Source organism: Dipodomys merriami, unplaced genomic scaffold (assembly GCF_024711535.1).
Source record: "Dipodomys merriami isolate MVZ:Mamm:240054 unplaced genomic scaffold, mDipMer1.0.p SCAF_50, whole genome shotgun sequence".
Lineage (NCBI taxonomy): Eukaryota > Metazoa > Chordata > Mammalia > Rodentia > Heteromyidae > Dipodomys > Dipodomys merriami.
This window is the reverse complement of record NW_027206069.1, coordinates 8,704,043-8,728,472: the sequence shown is the minus strand read 5'-3', so window position 1 is coordinate 8,728,472 and position 24,430 is coordinate 8,704,043. Positions and strand designations below refer to the sequence as shown.

The window sequence follows — 24,430 nt, the reverse complement described above, 5'->3', positions numbered from 1 at the left end:
CCGAGGGCACATTCACCTTTCTTATACGTTTACAGCTACCTCAGCAAGGGCTTCTGACACTGGCACTCAGTGGACCTTCACAAAGGCTGCCCACAGAAGCTGGCAGGGTCCACTGTGGAAAGCACCCAGCTTTCTTCTCCCAAGCCACATCTGAGCCCTGCAATGAGGAGCCCAGTGCAATGGCGGGCGCAATCACAGTCCTGACAGGCGGTTCCTGAAGGAATAGCAGCCAGTATCCATCTGCAATCATGATGGCAGAGGGGCAGGTCACCAGAGCCCACAGCAAGGGGACAGGTGGCATCAATAGGAACCTGCAGCATGCCTGAGCACCTGTGGACACCTCAGGGCCCCACCTCATTCTGCAGCCAGAGTGGAAGAGGGAACTTGCTGCCCCAGCTCATAGAGCAAGTGACTATGAGTGGTCAGCCTGGGACTCCCCGCCCAGTTGGCTCTGGGGTAGAAGTTTAAACCCAAAGGGCAGAATGTACTCCACTCCTATAGTCGGAGGGCAGGACACAGAAGGGTGGGTGTGTGAGTCACACCACTTGGAGCCAGTTCCCCCAGGGTTCTAGGCCACGTTTTCCTGCTGGGAAAATCCTGCCCAAATCCACATGATCCCAGCCCATGGTTCTCATTATCAAGCCAACTTTCAATTATCAAGTCACTTTCAATCGGACCACATTTTACCTCATCCAAGTTCTATAGAAGAAAGAGAAGGAATAATCCCCACCAGGTCTCTGACATTGAAAACAGATGTAAGATCTAAAATAAGAAAGTAACAACAGCAACAACAACAAACTCATCTAGAGAAAGGGTGGCCGACATCTTAGGAGAAGCGGAGCCCCAGAGCTTAGGAGCAGAATAAAGTACAACTAGCAGGAAAGGGGGCTCAGTAACCCTTCGCTGCTTTCTGACTCCTCCAGTACTAGGGGTGAGGTAGAGGGATGAGTTCACCACTATTCAGATGATCAAGCAGAGGCTTGGGGAACTTGGGAAGCCAGGAGCTGACCCTGAAGCCCACCCACTCTGTGTCCACAGCCAGGTGCAGCACAGCTGGCCCTCAGATGGACAAGCTCCATCTCCAGCCTCTAAGGCCTCGGTATAAGGAGGGAGAGCAGGTCAGGGGGCCGTGGCAAAGCACGTCCCCTCTAGCGATGGAATCCTGGGCACACCACTGCCACCTCAGGCTCACTTCCTGGCTCACCAGGACCTTCTGCAGAACAACAGTACTAGCGACCTGGCAGTCTCAAAGCCCGGCTCCCAAAATCCTGCCGTAAGTACAAAGGTCAGAAAGAAAATCATGAATCCAAAGTGGACAGAGAAAGCAGAGAGCTAGTTGTTAAGTGACTGACTAGCTATCCCCCGGGGAAACCTCAAGTCCACCCCCCCCTCCCCTACCTCCCATCATCATGTAGACACACTCAAACGTGCAAGACCTCAGGCCCTAGGGTGTCAGCCGCCACTGCTTGTGGTTGCGAAAGACTGGGAAGAAACAACATGTTCCCAAGAGGCATCATTTACAAACCATATGTCATCAAAGGCATAGTATGAAGTAGAAAAAAGAAAAAGAAAAAAGAAAGAATGAGGAAGCGCTCCACAGGCCCATGAGGCCGTCACCAAGGCACTGCCCAGTGAAATCTCAAGGTGCCGATTCTGGTATGCTGTATATGACGACACTGTGTGGAGGACAGCAATGCAGGATACAGTTGTGTTTATACATTGGATGGATGTGATGTGCTACAAGAAAATGACCACAGTGCGACCTTGGGTCAAGGGCAAGAGTTGCTAAGGAGAGAAGACTTCCCTCTCACTGTGTCTTTGAATTCTGTGCTATGTGACAAAACATTCTCAAAAACTAGAAAAACATACTTCTAATTGTGTTTTAAACAATCGCTAAGACTCTCATTACCAGCTTTTCCAATGCCCAACAGAAAACAAATGCTTGATAAGGTTCAGTCAACTGATGGATGAAGCAAAAAAGAAAGCTCAGGGTTTATTAAGAAAACCTTCCGCTGGGCACCAGTGGCTCATGTCTGTAATCCTAGCTACTCAGGAGACTGAGATCTGAGGATTGCAGTTCCAAGCCAGCCTGGGCAGGAAGATCACTGAGTCTATTATCTCCAATTAACCACCAGAAAATTGGAAGTAGCACTGTGGGTCAAGTGGTAAAGCACCTGCCTTAAGTGAAAGAGCTGAGGGACAAATCCCAAGCCCAGAGTTCAAGCCCCATGACCAACAACAACAAATAAAAAACACCTTCCATAGCCTGGTATGGGAATGCACAACTGTAATCTTGGCACTCAGCAGGCTGAGACAAGAGGATCCTGAGCATGAAGCCTGCCTAGTCTATGTAATGAAACACTGTCTCAAGAAGAGAGAGAGAAGCAGGCAGGCAGGCTCAAAAAGGAGCTGAAGAAATACCCACGGTGGGTCCAGGACTATCATGATGGATGTGCAGCAGAGACCCTGGGCCCCTGTAAACACCCGGGTCTCTAGGAAGCAGACCAGAAGGAGCAGGCTGAAGTGTTAACTGTGGATACAGGGCTGCTGACAGCAGAAAAGGAGAGTATGAAGTCTTTTACATGATAGATAAGACAGGTATAGATAGATGGATAGGTATTGATACAGATAGATATAGCTATAGACATCCTCCATCAGAAAAATTAACACTAAAAGTTAGTTTTGAGCTGGGAATGCGGCTTAGTGGTAGAGTGCTTGCCTAATATGCATGAAACCCTGGGTTCGATTCCTCAGTACCATATAATCAGAAAAAGCCAAAAGAGGTGCTGTGGCTCAAGTGGTAGAGTGCTAGCCTCAAGCAAAAAGCAGCTCAGGGTTTGGGACAGTGCCCAAACCCTGAGTTCAAGCTCCAGGACTGGCAAAAGAAAAAAGTTAAAGTTTAGTCAGGCATCAATAGCTTACACCTGTAATCCTAGCTACTCAGGAGGCTGTAATTTGAGGATTGTGGTTCAAAGCCAGCTTAGGCAGGAAAGTCCTTGAGAATCTTCAATAAACTACCAAAAAAGCTTGAAGGAAAGCTGTGACTCAAGTGGCAAAGAGCTATCCTTGAGCAAAAGAAGCCAAGGCCCTGAGTTAAGGTCCCAGCAGTTCAACTGGCAAAGAAAAAAAAAGTTAAAGTTTAGTAAGTAAAGGTTAAATAAGTAAGTAAAAATCTGTGCCAAGAGACAACTTGCACTGGCTCTAAAACTCATTTTCTTTTGTTGTTGTTGTTGTTGGTGGTGGTGGTGGTTATGGGGCTTGAACTCAGGGCCTGGATGCTGTCCCTAAGCTTTTTCCCTTCAAGACTACTGCTCTACCACTTTTGAGTCATAGTGCCACTTCCAGTTTTCTAGTGATTAATTGGAGTATCACAGACTTTCCTGCCCAGGCTGGCTTCAAGTCACAATCCTCATAGGTGTGAGCCACTGGAGCCCAACAATGTTCATATTCTAAATGAACACTCAATCAGTAAATCCTACCCCACACTCATAAACTTGGCATTCCAAAGCCATCACCAATGACGGAAGAACCTCTCCCCTAGAAGTCCAAGGAGAGAGCACCTAGGGGATAGAGAATGTCACAAGGTGACTGCTCTCTCCAGGGAGAGGCAGGGCACTCAGAGGCGGCTTCCAAGAGGAACAGCACTTGCCATTAAAGCTCCACTGAAGTTAACGGGCTGGGAAAGAGAGTTTAAAATTTCATGAGTGCCCTTGTGGGACACAGGAGCCTAAGAGCCACTGCAGGACAGGCAGGCAGCGAGAAGCAGGACAGATGACAAGGCTGGGGCAGGCCTCATTGACCTGGAATGTCACTGCAAAGCCCTCGCCTTTCCCATGGGTCACTGGATCTCAAACACCAGGGCAGACAACCTAAGAATCAACTTTGAGCTTGTCAAAAATATTAGCCTGAGGTCTACTCCTGAAGACTGTTATTCAGGAAGTCTGGGAAGGACCTGGGAGAGATTCAGAGACTATAGGTGTGGCTAAGGAGCAGCCAGACACAAGAGAAATTCCAAAAACTTGATGTTGACGCATGAGTTTGACCTTCAGGCATAAAAGCAAGATCCAGCAGGCATGCCTGGAGGTGGTCCGCCTAGGCCTCAGAACAGGAGCAAAGAAGACACAAGAACTGGGAATGGCTCTAGTGCTCCCAGGACAGGAAGAGCAGGCTGAAGCCCGAACCAAGCCCAGCCAAGGACATCAAAGGGAGAAACAGCGGTCCATTCTTACGCCACAGTAGTGTCCAGCAGAGGCTAGAACCCCAGTACTGAGCTTAGCAGACAGTTCAAGGGGAAGAGGATGCACTGTAAGATTCACAGGAAAGCAGACATCAGTTACCAACAGCAGAGATCCAGGCCCACCTACACCCGGTACCATAGTGTCCCTGTCTATTACATGAGAAGAGCTCTTGCCCTGGAGGGCTCTAACCCCAGCACGGTGCCTGGATCATCCAGGGATGCAGACATCACTGCCTTTCAGGAAATGCTTTCCTCTAGCCCAGATAAGGGACTAAAAGACTGCACGCCACTCCAGAGTGAGCACATGAATGACCACTTCACTTCACTGAAGAATGAGCATGGTACCAGGCCAGGCCAGGTCCTCTCCATGACAGGTCCTTAGGTACTGACAGTATTATTGTGTTTCTACCAAGAAACAGCGTGGCTGCAAAGGCTGGAACCTGGACCAGATGAAGGCTGTGCCAGAGCAGAGGAAGGGCAGCACTCTGCTACAGGAGTTCAGGCTCTGGAGCAGTCAGTCTTCTCCAGCTCGGCAGCTGCTAACCTCCACTTTAGCCAGCTCGAGCTGGTGTCCACCACTAGCCGCTGGACAGCACACTCTAAGTCCTAGCCGCTGCCACATCTTGAAGATAACAAACACTAGTCTGCATGGCCTGGTGCTGAAGTCAAGATGACAAAGGAGTCCCATAAAAATGGACCAAAGGGGGCTGGGAACGTGGCTCAGTGGTACAGTATTTGCCTTGCATGCATGAGGCCCTGGGTTCAATTCCTCAGCACCACATAAGCAAAAAGAAAAAAGCCGGAAGTGGCGCTGTGGCTCAAGGGGTAGAGTGCTAGCCTTGAGCTGAAAAGCTGAGAGACAGCGCCCAGGCCCAGAATTCAGGCCCCACGACCAGACCAAAAAAAAAAAAGACTTAGGGCCACATGAACGTCAGCAGCAGGCCTGGATGTGTTGCTGAGCCCCTTGCTTTCACGTCTGTAAAACGGGTATGACCCTCTGGCCTTCCAGGGTAGCTATGCGTGCATGTGGGCTACAAGAGGAAGGCAGAGGCAGAGAATAAATAAAAGGGGGATAGAACATGCTCACCTCCAGGGAGAGGAAAGCCCTGACAGCTAAAATCAGGTCACTCAGAATCAGCACCACAGCCACCAAACAGTAATCTTTGCAGGGGGCTGAAGTTCAAGAATGTCCCATGGCTGGGAATGTGGCTTACTGTGCTTGACTAGCATGCATGAAGCCCTGGGTTCAATTCCTCAGTACCACATACACAGAAAAGGCCGGAAGTGGCACTGTGGCTTAAGTGGTAGAATGCTAGCCTTGAGCACAAAGAGGCTCAGGGACAGCGGCCAGGCTGAGTTCAAGCTTCAGGGCCAGCCAAAAAAAAAAAAAAATTCTGACATGCAAGGTCCGACCCAGCCTTGGAAGTGGCCACGGCAGAAAAGAGCCACTGATGAACGAGGAACTCTACCAACTGCCCAGCCACATAGTGGGGGAGGGTCCCCCCCCAGGCCAGACCACCTCCCACCACAACTCACAGCCAAGGGAAATGCCAGAAGCAAAGGCGCCCTCCTGCGGTGAGTGCAAGGAACCAGCTGCACCTGCTGCCAGAGCTAATGGCAGAGGAGGAAGAGGAAGCAGGTGGTGATGCAGTAGGGTGCCAGGCACACCCTCACCCCAGCAATTTGAAGCCTGGCTTAATAATTACAGATTTCAGGCACTCAGAATAACAGTGTGCATCCAGGAACAATGTGTGTAAACAAGGGTCCTGAGTTATCTATCTCCTTGCTTCCCTGGCCTGCAGGGAGGGGGCAGGGCCTTAGGAATTCCCATCCTGATGCCCTCAATGGCTCCTGAGGATGTGGGCTTCCTGGTGAGCAATGGGTCCTCCTCTCTTACCATGATGTGCTCAGGGCATGCGGCTCCCATGGCATCAGCCCTTGGTCTTCCTCAATGTCAGCTCCTTTGGAAAAACAGTCCTTGGTTCTTGGCCTTCTGAGGGCCCCTCATGTAGCAAGGGGCATGGAACAGGGACTACAGAGTTCCACAGCACAGCCTCTACTAGGTTCAGTGCTCTATGGAAGATGCCAAGGGTGGCCACCAACCCTGGCCTACCTAGCCCCTACACCTCCCACTCCCACCCGGACCAGGGCAGGCATGGCCACAAGACTTGCTTTGGTCAATGAATTACGAGCAGAAGTGACTGGACTCTCCAGCCAGGGTTCTGACTTCAGTGTTGTGGAAGCCTATGAAGACACCATCAGCCACCAAAGCCACCAGCTGCACTGCCTACAAACAAACCTGACTGAGCAAGTGGCAAGCAACTGGGCTGAAAGTCAGAAAGAAACTAGTGATTAAAAGGACCTACTTAGCCCTAAGGAAGCTGCAACAAGAAGATTTTGAGTTTGAGACCAGCCAGGGACAGCAAGTGCAGGGAAGGACAGCATAGGCTACATACAGAAACTCTCCCCTTTCTCTAACTCTCCCCCTCAACTCTGCCACTGCAACCACCACCACCACCACTACCACCACCAAAATAAAAAATAAAAAAAGAGGGCCTTCTGCCAGTCCTGGACAGAACACTAAACACAGAGCTACAGGCCTAGAAAGCCCAAGCTCAGAGGACACACACTGAGCCACCGAGGAGGGATAGCAGCTCTGAAGAGTGGGTAGGTCCACAAGCTAGAAATAAGCCTTGGTTCTTTCTGATCACTCAGATAACCTGCCTATCTTAGCTGACAAATGTGCCTCAGGAGACAGGGACTGTACCCTAGATCTACAGCCCCAAGTTCTCAGCAGACCTGGTGTGCAAGTGTGAGGTGCTGGGCAGAAGGCAGAGGCAGCAGGGACAGCTTTCTCTGACTCACCAGGGTCTGCCCTAAGTCTGTGCCTCTGCATAGCTGTCCCCTCCATCCTCACCTCACAGACTCCAGCTCCCCGAGAACAGCTCAAACACCACCCTCTCCAGAGGACCACCCTGTCTCTAGCAAGGGTAAAGGCTTTGCAGCCCCACAGCCAGCCAATGGGCTCTGGGCTCAGCTGCAGACAGCGAGAGCCCGGAGGCAGACACGGGTCTCTATTTCAGGCCCTTGTGCCCACAGCCCACACTCCCAGGTGCTGTACAAACTGGCACTGTGTAAGTGCCCATCCCCCAGCCTTCCAGTGCCAGGCTGAGCCCCGAGCCGCCCGCTTGCCTATTCCCTCCACAGCATCCTAGTTCTCTGCTGGTTGTTTCATAATTTGGATTTTCCTCCTATTAATGGTGCCAGAAACTGAAATGGTCCGATATAAAGACAACATACCAACAGAATCTTAAAGCCAATACAAACATTTGAATTGTTTGGACAGCTCCGGAGAAGAACCAGATAAACTTGAAGCTGCCATATGTCTTTTTTATGGGGAAGGCAGGAAGGATTCTTCCTTGATTTGATGATTACCTTGCATCTTAACTGAAGAATCTTTTCCAGGCTGAGTGCCCATCCCAAAGAAGACAGGGAGGGCCCAGGGAGTCCCTGACATGTAGCCCTCAGACCTTGAACAAGACCCCGGTGCCAGGAGGTGGCTCTTCCCAGTGAAACCAGCACATGTGCAAGGGCAGACAGAGTAACTCAGTATGGTAACCCTCCAGTGCACTGGCTGAAGTGCATTGAACCCACCCCTTGGCTGTCAGGAAGGAACCATCGGTTGTCAGCCAAGTGAGCAGGCCTTGGGGAGGGCTATAAAGCACCAGGATGTGCTCTGCTGCCTCCCAAATGTGGCCAGTCCCAACACAGACATTAACAGCCCTGACACCCCTTCACTTTGAATGCTGGAGTCTTGCAGGTAGGTGCTCTAGCTTTTGCTTCACCGAGTTAGGAATAGGCCTTCAATTTGGGGGTGCTGCTAGGAGAAGGAGGAGCAGGACGGCCTGGATGGTAGGTTCCAGGCCTTCCCCCACCTGGCTGCTGGCTGCCTTCATGGAGCAAGAATAGAGAGCCATCTTAACCTTGGTCTGATCCGGCTCCTACAGGCCAAGATGCCATACCCTGAGTCGTCATTTCCCTCCCTGGGATATGGGAGGGAGAAGCTAGGCCTACAAAGCCCACATTTTCAAGATATGCTCACTCTGCACACAGCAGCACTTGTGTGTGCCACCTGTATGAAGGATGCACACACCTCTTGAAAGCCTGGGTCAGTGACCACACACCTTCCACACAGCCGCACATGACTGCCAACACATTGACAACTGAAAGCTTCCTCCTAATACCCCCAGAGGGACTTCAAAGCCCTGAGGTTAGGGGTCGGGCCCTGTTACATGCCTCCACCCACAGGCAGTTTTCCCCACCTGATTTCCATCAGCCTCCACGAGGCTGCCCTGACCTGTGGAGCCCCAGATGGCTGCGGCAGAGACAAGTGCTGCCTAGCTAAAGGTGCTGGGAGCTACAGGCAAGGTGGATGAAGTACAAGCCATGCCCTGGTGTCAAACAGCTAATAAACCCAGCAGGAGGCAAAGCAAGGGTTCAGAGGAGTTCCAGGTGAGCCCAGCCCTGCCAGAAGATGCAGGTGTCCAGGACGTGGTAGAGAGTCCTGTGGAGAGACAGGACAAAGGCCAAGCCTCAGGGTACTGGCCTTTCCTCATCGGGGAGACAGATTGGTCACATCAAGACAAAGGTGAGAAGCAGGCCCACAGGGAAATCCTACGGAGGCACCATCAACTTTATCCACAGGTCTGTGAGAGGGAGACAAGAGGCCTGGCCTCGACACCCACTTGGCTACACATGACACTGACCTTGACCCTGCCCCTAGTTCCACCTTGTACCGCAAGACGGGTGAGATGCATTGAACACTCTTCACTTCTCATTGCTGCTGTAATGACAGGCAGGGCAGAATAACAACATGGTGCATTCTCAGGAGTCTTAACACATCAGTGGGCGGCCAGCCTGCCAAAGGCTCTGGGAGGAACCCATTCCATTCCATCTTTTCCACTTCTGGAGGCTGTCCATTCCTTGGCTCCTGGCCATACTGCTGACTGGCCTCTGCTCGCACTGCCACATCTCTCTGGCTCCTCGGGAGCACATTAGACCCACCAGCTAGCTAATCCAGGGAAATCACCAATCTGGGGTCTCAAAGCTCACTGCCTTGGTAATGACTTTGGGCTTTCTGACCACATGAACAATGTGGCTGCGATGGCAAGCTAATGCTGTTTTGGGACCTGGCTGTATGGTAGGGACCGGCAGGGACCTCATTCTATCAGCCATGGCACCAAGACTCCAGCCGCTCTGCCATCGCTCAGACTCTTGCTTGAGGAGTCTAAGTCCGGCAATCCTTTGAAGTGTCTGAACGTGGGAAAGAAACAGGAGAGGATCTAAGAGTTCACAGACTGTGGGTGTGAGGGCAAGGAGGGACGCCATGGTAAACCAATAAGGAGCTGGCACTCAGTTTCACATGGTACCTGCAGGGCCACTGGGCATAATCAGACAATGCCATAGGGGCACCTGATAGGAACAGTGGACCAAGAAAGAGGGGAGAGGTTAGAGGCAATGGACTATATGGCCCCGACATAAAAACTGTTGTGAACTGGGAGGTAAAAATCCTCACCCTTGGGTTCATCTCTCTTGTGAGGCCAAGGTACTGAGATTTGAACATACACTTCTAGACACTGTTTTACCACTTGAGCTACAACTCTTATTCACCTTGGGTTCACCTTTAAGTTAAAAAGAGCCACCCAGGACAGCCAAACCTGACCCTAAGGTTGCCTGGCCTGCTGCAGGTCACCTCTCTTAGCCTGCCAAGTGCTCTGAGCAGTAGAGAGCTTCTCACAGGAGGCAGCTGCAGCCTGAGCACCAGGCCTAGAACCCAGGTACCAGGGCACAGCAGGGACCTTTCAGGTCCCCCTATTCATGGTCTTAGCCCCAGGCCCTTCCCAAGTACACTGAGCATCCCAACTGTAGCAACAGCCAACACTTCATCAAAGTTCAGGTAGGATTCCAAAGGCCTAAATATGACACAAACACATGCAGGCCAACACCAGCGAATTCCTAGGCTCCCTCCTTCTGACCCCAGCCTGCTCTCCCCAGGCCAGGCTACAGAAAGGACAGGAGATGTAGGCCTGGAGTGGGGAGGGGCACAGAGGCCCCAGGAGGCACGGCTGTCCTATGCACTCAGGTGAGAGACTGGAGTCTACGGATCTCATCTAACACTCAGAAGTAGACCACAATCTGTCCATCAGCAAAGGTCTCTTCATCCCACACCAGGTGACAGCCCTGAGAGAAGGGAGGAGTCCTGAGCTGGAGGCAGTCTCCCAAGTTTGTCAGAGATTGAGGGGATTTCTGGGAAAGGAACTGTTCTGGACAGAGCTGCCTCTCCTCCGGAACCACACCAGTGATCAAACTCCAAGGCCTGAGGAGCAGCACCCACCCTGGGGTCACAGTTCCTCCTTCTCTACGGGTTGACAGCAACTTCTGATGCCCATATTAGCCTTTGCACTTTGAACCCTTTCTACAGAATACAAGGGATGAGAACCACATCTCCACTGAGCTGCAGGAAGAGCCTGCCAGCTCCCACAGGAAGGCTGTCAATGGTAGGGGGCATTTGAGCAAACTCCAAATGCCCAGTTGGGAGGGAGGGCTGACCCGTGGGAACGAGGAACGTGTGCTGCTGAACCCACCAGTGAAAGAGAATCATCTGGGTCAAAGGACTGCAGCTTATGAGAACACAGGCCAAGTGGGCCTCTGGAAGAGACAAGGATGAGCCTGGGACCTCAGAGGACCCTGATGCCCAGAGTCGGGACTCAAGGGCCAGCCTTGGGCAGGCGTCTCCCCCGTCGCTTTCCTTCTCAGACTTCAAGTCCTGTCAGGTCTGAAGGTGGGAGCCATGGCAACAGGCCACAAACAGCTGCAATAATCCCTCCGAGCCCCAACGGGGGGTCACGGCAGCCCACAAACCAATGCCAAGGCCAGGGAGGGCCCGGGGAGTGGGAGAAATGACACAAAAAGGACTATCTAATTGCGACCACAAGAGAGCACTGGCATGACAGCAAAAGGCCCAGGAGGCCACCCAGCAGGTGGCCCTGCTGTCCCTTCATGTCTATCCTCCAGCCAGTGACCTTCTACTTCACCATCCCTGCCCAGCCATGCCCTTCTGTGGCTTCGCTTGCCACATGGCACATGGACCCCTGCAACAAGTGCCTACCTCCCAGTCTAGTTCACTCTATGACCCACCCACCCAGCTGGCCCTATGGTGAGAACACTATGATGATAACACTGATACTTCTCCCAGGAATGGCCCTTGAGAAGGCAGTGGTGTCAGAGGGCCAGCACAGAACAGTGCGTGTGAAGATCCTGGGAGAGAAGTTCACAGCTGAGAAAAGATCCTGGCTGTTGAGCCACAGTGGGGAGGGACAGAAGGGGCAACTTGGAGCCTGACGGTCAATTCTTTTTTTTTTTTGGTCAGTCATGGGGCTTGAACACTGGGCCTGGGCGATGTCCCTGAGTGCTTTAGCTCAAGGCTAGCACTCTACCACTTGAGCCATAGCGCCACTTCCGGTTTTCTGGTGGTTAATTGGAGCTAAGAGTCTCATGGACTTTCCTGCCCTGGGTGGCTTTGAACCGTGAACCTCAGATCTCAGCCTCCTGGGTAGCTAGGATTACAGGTGTGAGCCACTGGTGCCCAGCTGGTCCATTCTTGTATGGCTAGATTTCCAGAATCCAGAAATTCATCTTTTGTTTAAGCTCATCAGAAATGGGCTTGCTGTCCCTCATATGCACACAAGTTCCAGTCACTCAGTGTCTACACTGAAATGTCATCATCTTATTGATCTATGCCTTCTACTAAACAGATACCACCACTCTACCTGGATTCATACCAGTCAGCCTCCATTTCTGTCTCTCATCCCCAGTCCCATGTGGTCCCCAGTCACAGGGTTCACTAGGACACTCTGCTCCCTCACCCAGGGCTGAAAGACAAGCAAGTGCCTCTGAACTAAAGAGGGGAAAGAGGATCCCCGGTAACATTGGCTAACTGATTGCACAGAATTAGAAACAAATTAGGAAAGGAAAACACATTTTAAAATTAACTTCCCAAATGCAGATGTCACTTCAAAGGTCCTTGCAGCATGAATGCTGAGTCAACCTAACAAGCATCTTACCATCCACACAGTTCCTGCCCAAAACCTCTGGACAGTGTCAGGAGCCAAGTGGAAATGCAGGTTCCTTCTGTTCAAAGCTGTGCCCAGGCCTTTGCAGGCAGCTGGAGAATGGGAAGTGAGATGTACCAGAGCTCAGGCTGCCCTGTGAGCACACAGGCGCCCTGGGCCCAGACGGTGTGTCCTCTTAGCCAAGGGGAACTGCAGGATGCCAGGAGGGTGTTCCTTAAACACTGGACATCCTCAGGGCTGATACGCACAGACAGAAGCACTGGTGTTCAAGAGCTGCTTCCAGGAGGGCTCTGCACATCCCTCTCTAGACAAGAAACTCAAACATTATGATGTGGAAATCCCTCAGCCATTGGCCCCAGCCTACCTCTCCACTGTCCACCAGACCTGGTTCCAACCACACCCTCCTCCAGCTCCAACACACCTCCAAGGCCTCTGTACTTCTGCCTCAGTGTTTCTGCAGCTACTTCTGCAGCTGCTCCTTTCTGACTTGTGCAACCAGTCTCCTCTGAAAAGGCCTTCCTTAACCACCCTGGAGACTGCCCTCAGCCCCCTTCACTTCTCTGCTCTGTCATTTCCTGGTCCCAGCTGCAAGTACCCTTTGAACTACCTGGATGACACCCTGCCCTCATGGACTATAGCTCCAAAAGGCAGAGCCTTGGTCATCTCCTGGCCTCTTTTCCTACATGGCCTAGCACGGGCAGATGCCAACAGACAGTCATGAACACAGCTGTGCTCGGCCAACTGCAGAGCTGCTCCAGTGAAGAAAGACAACAGACCAACAGCATCAAGTGTGGACCAGGGAGCAATGACAGAAATGAAACAGAGAGGTAGGAATGTGGCTTAGTGGTAGAGTGCTTGCCTAGCCCTGGGTTTGATCCCTCAGTATCACATAAACAGTAAAGCCCAGAAGTGGCACTATGGCTCTAGCAAAAGAAGTCCAGAGACAGTGCCCAGACAATAAATTCAAGCCCTAGGACTGCAGAAGGAAGGAAAGAAGGAAAGAAGGGAGGAAGGGAGGGAGGGAGGGAGGGAGGGAAGAAGGGAGAGAAGGAGGGAAGAAGGGAGAGAAGGAGGAAGGAAGGAAGGAAGGAAGGAAGGAAGGAAGGAAGGAAGGAAGGAAGGAAGGAAGGAAGGAAGGGAGGGAAGGAGGGAGGGAGGGAGGGAGGGAGGGAGGAAGGGAGGGAGGGAGGGAGGGAGGAAAGGAGGGAGACAGGGAGGGAGGGAGACAGGGAGGGAGGGAGACAGCAGCAGGGCAGGAATGACAATCTGTCTGGGGCCAGTTAGGTTCCTACTGAAACTCCCAAGGTTCTTCCTAGTTGGAATGTTGTAGAATTTGGAGGCTACTATGTTCTAAACACCAGCTCCTCAGCTGAGGAAAGAAGCTCAGCATGGAGGAGTGAAGCACAGGTAAGCCAGGCCCTAAAGTAGAACCAAAACTCCCCTCAACCCTGTCATGCCCAGGACACCAGCGGGGCATCTGCCAGCTTCTGAATCAGGAAGTCTACGGCTTGTCTGGCCAACGCACAAGGCCAGGTCATATGGCTTTGTACAGAGAAAGACACTCCTCCTCCCCCCTCATGCTTGACCCCTTCCTAGAGTCACATCCTCAGCAACAGCTTTTGTCACTCCCACCAAGAGTGACAAAGATTGATTTGGGTTGGTTTGCGGTCTTGTTGGAAATAACAGGTTACAGGAGAGATATGGCCTCTAGTGGCCTTCAATATGCACTGATTTTCAGACCTCTGCCTCCTGGGCAGAAACAAGCCCAAACAGCCTGCTGCAGGACTAGGCCAGATGGTCCCACAACACAGTTAACCAAAGGTCAAGCCCCAGCAGCAGGGCCCCTCACCGACCTGCAGCTGGTCACAGAAAGGAACCCAGAAGAGACCACAACTACACAGCTGAGTCTAGCTTCAGAAAGGTGAGCTTAAATGGTTACTGCTTGCAGCCATCAGGTTTCAGAATGGTTCATTACATAACCTATGAAAACTATCACTTCGCATACTGGAATCAGAAAAGGACAGGAGACATAATATTCATAAAAATGTTCTATGAGTTGCCAGGCACTGGTGGCTCATGCCTACAATCCTAGCTGCTTAGGAGGCTGAGATCTAGAGGACTGCAGTTTGAGGCCAGCCCAGGCAGCAAGTTTGCTACATTCTATCTTCCAAATAACCAGCAAAAAGCAAGGCTGAAGGTGTCTCAAGTGGTAGAACTCCTGTCTAGTGAATATGAGGCCCTGAGTTCAAACCCCCGTAGCCTCAGGAAAAAAAAAAAAAGTCCAGTTGACACTAGCAAGAAAACTGGAACTACATGTTCAATAGTTCTTAGCACAGACATGAAAAATATGTTTTATAGTAATCAAAAGTGATCATTCTCTGTTGTGCTTTATTTTCAGGTAACGGTGGGATTAAAAAAATAATTTTTGAGCTTTTAAAAATACACTAAAGAGGGGTTGGGAAGGTGGCTCAGTGGTAGAGCGCTTGCCTTGCATGCATGAGGCCCTGGGTTCGATTCCCCAGCACCACATAAGCAAAAAAGAAAAAAAGTTGGAAGTGGAACTGTGGCTCAAGTGGTAGAGCAATATCCTTGAGCTGAAGAGCTTAGGGACAGTGCCCAGGCCCAGAGTTCAGGCCCCACGACCGGACCCTAACAAACAAACAAACAAATACACTAAAGAGCCGGGCGTTGGTGCCTCACACCTGTAATCCTAGCTACACAAGAGGCTGAGATCTGAGGATCACGGTTCAAAGCCAGCCCAGGCAGAAAAGTCCATGAGACTCTTGTCTCCAATAAACCACCAGAAAACTGGAAGTGGCACTGTGGCTCAAGCAGTAGAGTGCTCGCCTTGAGCTGAAGAGCGCAGGGACAGCGCCCAAGCCCAGAGTTCAAGCCCCATGGCCAACAACAACAACAAAAAATACACTAAAGAATACATGAAATCAGGTCTCTTAGATTTGCTTCAAAAAAAAGATAGGGGAAATCAAACAAGAGTTAACAGTGGCTAGCATTTCAAATTGAGAGACTCTTGCTTTTGTATATGTTAGAATTTTCATAATGAAATATCTGATTTTTACAAACGCCCAACTTTAAAAGCCAGCTGGGTGTGTGGCTTAGTGCCGGGGTGCTCAGTGCAGCAAGGCCAGCACATACACAAAACATAACATTCTCAAGACTGTATCAAGTACAAACATGGAATCTGTTTATAACACAATGCTACATGCAAACAGCAGAAATCAAAACGCTACATGTGCAATGACTGCAACTCCATGATCATTAGATACAAAGGGGAAGAGAATGTACAAAGGAAATGTGGATGGGGGGGAGGGAAGAACTGTCTTTTCAAATTTTTCTTTCATCATGTTAAACGTCTTTGCAGAAGACTTAAATTTTCAAGGAAAAGATGTCACTCTTTCATTTGCAAGCCAGGGGCTGCTTGGGAGACTGTGCAGAAGACATGGAGTGGGGAGAAGGGGTGCTTGTTAGAAGCCCCAAGGAGGCAGCTGAAGAGATGGAACTTACTGGGCCACAGAGATGACCCTCACTAGTCCTCCAAAGGCCCCGTTTCCCACCCCAGCTAGCTAAAAGGCAGAGCCAACAGCAGATCAGCCCTTTCAGCTGAATGGACATTTCTAGATCAAGGATGAAAATGGGCACAGGTGGCTCATATCTATACTTCTAGCTACTCAAGAGGTTGTGCTCTAAGGATCATGGTTCAAAGCCATAACAAAATTTCAGAGATATGACATAACAAAATTTCAGCCCTAACAAAAATTCCAGAGATACTACCTCCAATTAACCAGCAAAACATCAGACTGGAGGTATGGCTCCAGTGGTCATGTGCCAGCCTTGAACAATAAAGCTGAGAAAGTGCAAAGCCCTGAGTTCAAGCCCTAGTACATGTATGTGTATGTATACATGTGGGTGCGTGCATGCACACACACCAAAAAAAACCTATGAACATATACAGGAACACATACACACACAAAGATCAATAATGCCAATCAACTCTAAAGTACATTTTCATTGGGATGTAGTGGCACACACTTATGATTACAGTACTGGGGCAGTTGAAGCAGAAGGATCAACATTTAGGCCACCCTAGACTATATAGCCCGACCTTGCCTATAAAAAATTGAATTTAGGGCTAGGAATGTGGCTTAGTGGTAGAGTGCTTTGCCTAGCATGCATGAAGCCCTGGGTTCAATTGCTTAGTACCACTACACAGAAAAAGCTGGAAGTAATGCTGTGGTTCAAGTGGTAGAGTGCTAGCCTTGAGCACAAAAGAAGGTCAGGGACAGTGCTCAGGCCCTGAGTTCAAGCCCCAGGACTGGCAAGAAACAAAAATAATTTAAAAATTAAAAAAGAAAAAAGCTAGACAATAGTGGCTCACGCCTGTAATCCTAGCTACTCAGGAGGCTGAGATCTGATGAGCAGGACTCCAAGCCAGCCTAGGCAGTAAAGTCTGTGAGACTCTCATAGACTCTAATTAACTATCAAAAAGCCAGAAGTAAAGGTGTGGCTCAAGTAGTAGAGCACCAGTCTTAAGGCCAACAAGAGTTTAAGGCCCTGAATTCAAGCCCCAGTATCAGTATTCATGCACATGCATGAATTCATACACACACACACACACACACACACACACACACACACACACACACACACACACACACACACACACACACACACACACACACACACACACACACAGAGAGAGTTAGGAAAAAAAGGTTTGAAAAGAGTAAATTAGTGCTTATGTCTTCTTCTTATTCCCCAAACTGCCCCCACAGTGGCCATTTTAAAAAGCAGAAGGGGAAACCCATCGCCACCAGAGGTGAGCTATGTCCTGGGTGCTGGGTCCAGCTCAGCACTCCAGACAGCCTCCTTCCCACACAGCCTCAACTGTGGGCTGAATGCAACTGGAGCAGAAGGTACAGGGACCCCACGCGCTGAAACTTCCCTAGTCTCTAGAGTATGGTGACACATGCTGTGGAACCCTCTGCCCTGCCAAGAGGGATACCATGGACTGAGTGTGCCCCCAAAACTCATAGGGTGAAGGCCTAACAATCCCAAGTGTGCTGGTGTTTGGAACTGGGGCTCTGGAGAAGTATGCAGGTTGAGAGGAAGTCATGAGGATGACACCCACCATCTCATCAGAAGATGGAGAGATTAGAGTTGGGCCATGTGAAGACTCACTGAGAAGGCCGCCTTTGCAATCCAGGAAGAGCCTTCACCTGGATCCATATCTGCCAGCAACTAGACTAGCAGCCACCGGGGCAGGGAGCACTGACGCCTGTGGCTTAAATTTCAGGCTGTGGCATTTGTTATAACAGCTGGGGCTAAGACAACAGGAAATGGCCACATGAACCCTGGGACAAGCCTAGTACCCTAGAGGAGATAGACAGGGATGTGGTCAAGCCTGGAACTGCCCAGTAACAGCAGCGTAAAGATGGCTCAAATTAAAATATAGGCACAGATGGTTAACAACTGTAAGGCTAGCAACTCAGGAAGCTGAGATCTGGGCATTGAGGTTTGTAGTCAGCTGGGGCAGACAAATCCACGAGAGTCTTATCTCCAATAAACGAGCAAAAAGCCAAAGTGAAGGCATGGATCAAGTAGTAGAGCACTAACTATCTCTGAGCAGAAGAACTAAGTGAGAGTGTGAGGCCTAAGTTCAAGCCTCAGTATCAGCACATACACACAAATGAAGTACAGATATAGGATCATCTATAAACTTCATTAAAAAGTAAAGTACACCCAACCGGCTCGGAGCCAGCCAGCATTCTCCCCCTGCCAGCATCCTCGTGGGAGCCACCAGGCCTCCAGCCTCTTACTCAAGATGAGTGATAAACCAGACATGTCCAAAGTGGAGAAGTTTGACCAATCAAAATTGAAGAAAACGAATACTGAGGAAAAAAACACCCTTCCCTCAAAGGAAACTATCCAGCAGGAGTATATCCAAACACCCTAAAATGGGGATGTCTTCACAAGAGCAAGCGGCAACCTGGAAGGCTTGTTTCTATAAACCTGTGTGTAGCGATTTAAGGCACTTGCAGATGGCTTCCCCACTACGTTTCCTGACTAAGAGGTCAGCAATAGCCAAGTTCCCTTAAATTTGTTTTTAAACTGAAATTCCAGACAGCAGATGCACATCACAGTGATCTCACCATTGATGACCCTTGTGTGTAACAGAGCAAGACAGCTTTAATCTAGTAGGTGCCTTCATTGCTTCATAATCATTAAAAAAAAAGGAATGCTTTTGCAAAAAAAAAAAAAAAAGTAAAGTGCAAGCTGGGTGCCAATGGCTCATGCCTATAATCCTAGCTATTCAAGAGGCTGAAATCTGAGGATCACAGTTTGAAGCCAGTCCAGGCAGGAAAGTCTATAACACTCTATCTCCAATTAACCACCAAATGGTGCCATAGCTCAAAGTGGTAGAACATGCTAGCCTTAAGCACAAAAGCTCAGGGACAGCACCCAGGCCTTGAGTTCAAGCCCCAGAACCCACAAACACATGAAAAAAAAAAAAAAAGTACAGAAAAGCCATCATGGAGGGGAGGGAAGTTCTCACATCTGCTGATATAAACAGCACTGAGCTGAGAATACGGAGAAGATGGCAGCAGCCACTTCAGGTCTGGGGCTGGCAGGAAAGCACTGACTCTCTACCACATGCTTATACTAGAATTTTAATCATACTGTTTGTTTTGTTTTGAGCCAGGGTTTCGGCAGGCTGGCCTTGAACCGTGGATCCTCCTGCTTCAACCTCTGGAGTGCTAGGATTATGGAATGTGCCATCACGCTGGTCCAGGAGTGCTTTTTAACAACAGCTGTCCAGAGCCATTCACAAGTCAGCAGTGAGCTGCCCTGAGAGACTTCTTGAACTGCAGCTTCGTGAGCCTGGTTTCTGTTTCCAGTGCTGCTCCCATCAACTGACCAACGACGCCCCTTACAGCCTCGTGGAGCACAGCCTCATGCCCTGCGCGGCTCCAATGTTCAGCCTGCAGCCATCTCCACACCGCAGCCCCACAGTCCTCACGGCTGGACAGAGGGGCTGAGCTCTGACCCCAGTTGGAGCTGGGCAGCATACCACAAGGGCCAAGAGGTTATTCTGGGGTAGATAAAGGTCAAGTCAGCCTGCTGTCCATGGTGGCCACAGCAGAGATGGGCTGGGAACAGTCCTGCTTTCCAGAGCTTTGCCACAGCACTATCACATTCAGCTGCCCAACAAGCCACAGTTGAAGGGGTCCGTGCTTCTGAGAATCTGAGCACCAAGGAGAGGCACCCAGCAGGGACTGAGCAAGCCAATGGGGGGTTCTGAGCACGTCTTCTCATTGTTCCAGAGAGGAACCAAGAGGCAAGGCAGGGTAGATAGGAGAAAGGGAAACTAAATTTAATAAGTACAAAAAGGTTTCACTCAGATATTAAAACCAAAAAGTAGCTGGGTGCTGAGGGCTCAAGCCTGTAATCCTAGCTACTCAGGAGGCTGATATCTGAGGATCGCGGTTCACAGACAGCCTGGGCAGGAAAGTCTGTGAGACAAATCACAAAAAAAAAAAAAAAAAAAAAAAAAATCACAGAAAAAATCCTAACTGGTGATATAGCTCAAGTGGTAAAGTGCTAGTCTTAAGCACGTTAGGAGCAAAAGGGAGCTTACAGACAGTGCCCAGGCCCAGAGTTGAAGGCTCAGGACCAGCAAAACAAAAAAACAACAACAAGAAGTTAAAACTAAAGTCAAAACTAGCTCCTCTCCTGCCACAGCTACTTCTAGATGTTAAGCTACAAGGAGAAGAGACATATTCTTGTAAAGTATTATCTATATCTGCCTTCTTTGAGTTGTTAAAATGCTACTATAGTGACTAGAGCCATGGCTCAGGTGGTAGGGTACTTAACAATGAGCTTAAAGCATCAGATATCCAGTTGTTGTGTTGTGTTGTGTTTTGTTTTGTTTTTTTAAAAAAAAAAACTACTGTAGAAAGGTAAAGTCCCTATGTTTAAGGTGGGCCTAGATCATACCTCCATGTTTTCAAGCAGTAATAATACACATCTTGCCCACCCAGACCATCTAAAGATGAGCAGTTTCTCGACAGATCACGCATATTTTCCCAGCTCAGAAAGTGTAAAGGCTACAGGCAGGTCAGGCCAGCCTGCTGTCTCTGGTCATTACTACCATTTCCTGCATGGAAAGCAGGGAATGTTTCTCTTTTCTATTTCCCTCTGTTTTATCCTGTTAAATTGAAATAAACTGTAAAATTTCCACCACATGAGATTCTCCTCATTGTGAGACATCTTGAAAAGCTTTTCACAGTGAATCTCAAGGACCTGTGGTTTTGCAGGAGACTGGAAAGCTAAAGGAAGCCCTCACCCATGATCTGGTAACAGAGGGACCCAGCCCTCACCGGGCCACACCACCCCAAACCTTCAAATAGTCCCCTCGGACTCCTCCACCTGGGACCCTCAGGTAAGGAACAGCCTAGGTTTGTGGGCCAGCAACCCCTTACTGGCCACTTCCTTTCCCTTCCAGGTGGAAACACTCAGTGTCCTCTTGCAGTTTCCCTGGGCCTGCTCAGGACCTGGCTGTGCATGTCCCTGGAGCAGAGTCCTGGGCAGGTCAGTAGCCCGCCCTAGACTGGTGCTCGCCCAGAATATGACAACCCAATCAATGGGTCACAGCTGCTCCTGGCTCAGAATCCTTCAGGATCCTGGCAGAAAGAAACCTCAGTGTTCCTCAAGCAGAACAGAGTCCAACAGCTGAGTTTGTTTAAACGTGTGGCATAATGTACAGCTGTTGCCATCTGAAACATTTCAGTGTCAAAACACCAAGGTTTGCATGGTGATATAGGGATGGCAAAGGCTTCCTCCATCCTCTGAGTCTGGGGCAACCTCTCCCAGAGCCATGTAAAGGAAGTATCCCCACTTCTCCACCCAACCCATGGGCCCAGCACCCAACAGAGTACTTCAGGATCAGGCTATGTGAGAAGAAAGGTAAAGCCAGGGTCTTGCCTTGGGAATTGACTTGTGGGAGGCATTCGTCCCTCTCCTGGGGATAGTCTTGGTAAAGAGCTGGAAGCTGGTAAAGAGCACCCCTGTCCTCACCCTACCAGTCACTGGAGCCCAGAACTAGGAGCCCTTCTGCTGCCTCCTGGCTGCCACCTCCATCCCACTGCCTCTGGGATTTTTCCTAGCTTCCCTCTGGAAGTCCACCTTGCCCACACCCAGGTCATGCAGCAGGGAGTGGAACACACCAACCCCTCCCAGCACAGTGCTAGTTCCAAGACAGGCCTGTGGCTCAGGCCGAGATGAGTCAGAATGAATCTGGTGCATGTGCATAGGGACTTGAGGGTACAAGAGAGGCCCTGGCAGCAGCCAGCGCAGCTCTGATCTCAGCTCTGCCTCCCTCTAGCTGTGTGACCTCAGGCAGGACTCATTAGGAAACAGGTCCAGGTTGGTGATCCAGACCGAATGAGTCAGCACACTAGGAACTCAGCCCAGTGTCTGGCCCAAAATGGGGGTCGCTGGTGAGCACTCACCTCACACCACACATGCCTGAGAATGAACCAAGTGGAGAGACCAGAGAAGCAGAAAGACATCTAAGTCCCTGAGTACCTCAGTCAGAACCCTCTATCCACATGGAGGTAACCATGGAGCCAACACATACCCCTGTTCAACAGGCACCAGCCACACATCAACTTGCTGCTCAGATGGTTAACCTCATAAGGACAGCTCACCTCATCTGCTGGCCCACTGAGAGTAAGGTCAGAGAAGACAGCATTAGGAACAGATCTGTGGCATGTGCTCGGTCCCTCAGATCTCATTCTTTGGGCAGTCCCAGGCCTTTGCTGACGCAGAAGCACCTACAGAACTGCATGTACCCCAAACCCAAATGGCTGCCCAAGAGAGTATCCCAAATCCAAAGAATTCCACAAGGATAAAGGAACATCCACTGGGATGGAGGGGTTACCAACAGCCTGGCCCACTAGCAAAAACAACATCCTGGCTAGGAACAGAGCCTCCCAATGAGAGCTGAGAGCAGAACAATCGCAGGCCTCACATTCCTTGGGCTCTCTGGGGACAAGGGAGGCTCACTTGACCCCAGAGGTCAAGTCAAACTGCCAAGTGCAGAGACCCACAGGGCCGACCCCCTGAACTTTAAGTACTCATCTGCAAGGATAGCTCTGGCTTGATGGTTCTAAAAAAAAAATTGCTCCACCAATCTCCACACCTGCAGAGCTAGGTGACTCAGATGAGTGAGAGGCAGCCCCCCCCCCGCCCCCCCCACCATTCCTTTCAGAGACAATCTCTAACCTGCATGGGAAAGGAAGGAAGCTGTGGCCCTCTGATATACAGCAAGGACAAGTCTTATAGGGAATAAATGAGGGCTAAGATGGGTGAAACACCTGGAATAAGCCACCTAGTAAAGAGGCCAAGTAGGGCTCAAAGCCTCCCATGAGCAGGACACAGAAATCCAGTGCCAATCTGCCCAGGGGCTTCTGAGGATTACCTTCCTCCCAGATTCTGGGGTGTGCACGCAGAAGCTTCTGGTAAACAACCCCTCCATCTTCATGGGCCAATCGATTTCCAACATGAGAGGCTCAGCCAGGGTCACTGAGGCAACTGGCTTGCCTAGTCAGCACAATTGCCAGGGACAAATCCCATTTTAGGAACAAAAACTAAAGGCTCGGAGAGGTTGCATGGCCTAAAGTCACACAGCTGGAATGAAGCCTTGCAGCCTTTGTGTACCTGCTCCTGACCTCGAAACTCTCTCATCAGGTACCTCTGTTCTGATGACAAAATCTGCCCCAACAAGAATACGCCCCCACACCAGGTGTCTGTAATCCTAGCTACCCAGGAGGCGGAGATCTGAGAATCGCTGTTCAAAGCTAGCCTGGGTAGGAAAGGGGCTGTGTGACTTATCTCCAATTAATCACAGGAAGTGGTGCTGTGGCTGCAAGCGGTGCTGTGGCTCAAGTGGTAGAGTGCTAGCCTTGAGCAAAAGGGAGTCCAGGGATAGCACCCAGACCTAGAGTTCAAGCCCCAGGAGAGAAAAAAAAAAAAAAAAAAAAAAAAAAAAGTACTCCCGCAAACCTTCCAGGCTTATGGGTCTTTCTAAGGAGCTTCTCAAACCTCCTTAATCCAAAAGCTGCAGTAGGTAAAGTTCCAAGGTCCCCAAGATGGCCCCCAGGGAGGGCCATGACTGACAGCTGAACAGTAAGCCATTTGGCAGTGTCCATACCAACTCACAGCATTTCAACAGGTCTAACTGGCAAGGGTGGTGAGATCTACCCGGAGCCGGGTTCTGGGCAGCGCACTGTACAAAGGGGGCAGCTTCCGATTTCACAGGGTTCACCTGCTACCAGCTCCTCCCCCAAAGCAACCAAGTCAACACCTGACACCCTCCAAGCAAGCACTGCACCAAATTGAAACTGAAAAGGAGAAAGAGAATAGTAAGGGGCACTGAGAGGGCACGGATGAAGACAAGCTTAGGTATTTACAAACCAACAAACAAAAAAAAATCCCTAGTGGTCAAGGATTTGGCTTTTGGAGTCACTAACACTGACATTCACACTCACAACCAGTTATGAAACCCCAGGAAGGTTCTTTCCCTCCTGAGCCTGTTTCTGCATGGGGACCGAGAGCCGTCGAGGTATGTGAAGTGCCCAGTCCACATCAGCATGGAGCCGGAGCCCCGCAGGCAGGGGCTGGGTGAGTGCCAGGGATAAATGCTCTCGCACTATTTACACGCCACAGTGCAGTGTGGGGACAGCTCTGCGGTGACCAGCACTTCCAGAGGTGGGTCCCTGGACCCCTCCCCACGACAGTGGCCAGAGGGGCATCTCTCCATTTACAGACCAAGGCCAGAAGCTGGGCTTCGATTCCCCTCCCTCCCACTCAAGAGCAGTGAGCAACTGGACTGGGCATCCAGACTACCTTCAGCACAGGACTGAGTGTGAAGGAGGCAGAACTTCTTTCCTGCAAGAACCAGTCCTGCTGCCAGGCTGCCCCAGGTAGGTGGCAAAAGGCCCCTGAGGGAATGGCTGGCATGCTGTTCCTTTTCAAAAATCCC

General features: G+C 50.4%; 1 protein-coding gene and 1 pseudogene across 1 annotated transcript in view; one reads left to right on the top strand and one right to left on the bottom strand.

Moving 5' to 3' along the window:
- Itpk1 (inositol-tetrakisphosphate 1-kinase) overlaps positions 1-24,430 on the bottom strand; it is a 162,048-nt gene that overhangs the window by 98,285 nt on the left and 39,333 nt on the right. The gene's annotated exons all lie outside the window — the stretch shown is intronic.
- Positions 18,182-18,340, top strand: LOC138810527 (thymosin beta-15A pseudogene; annotated as a pseudogene).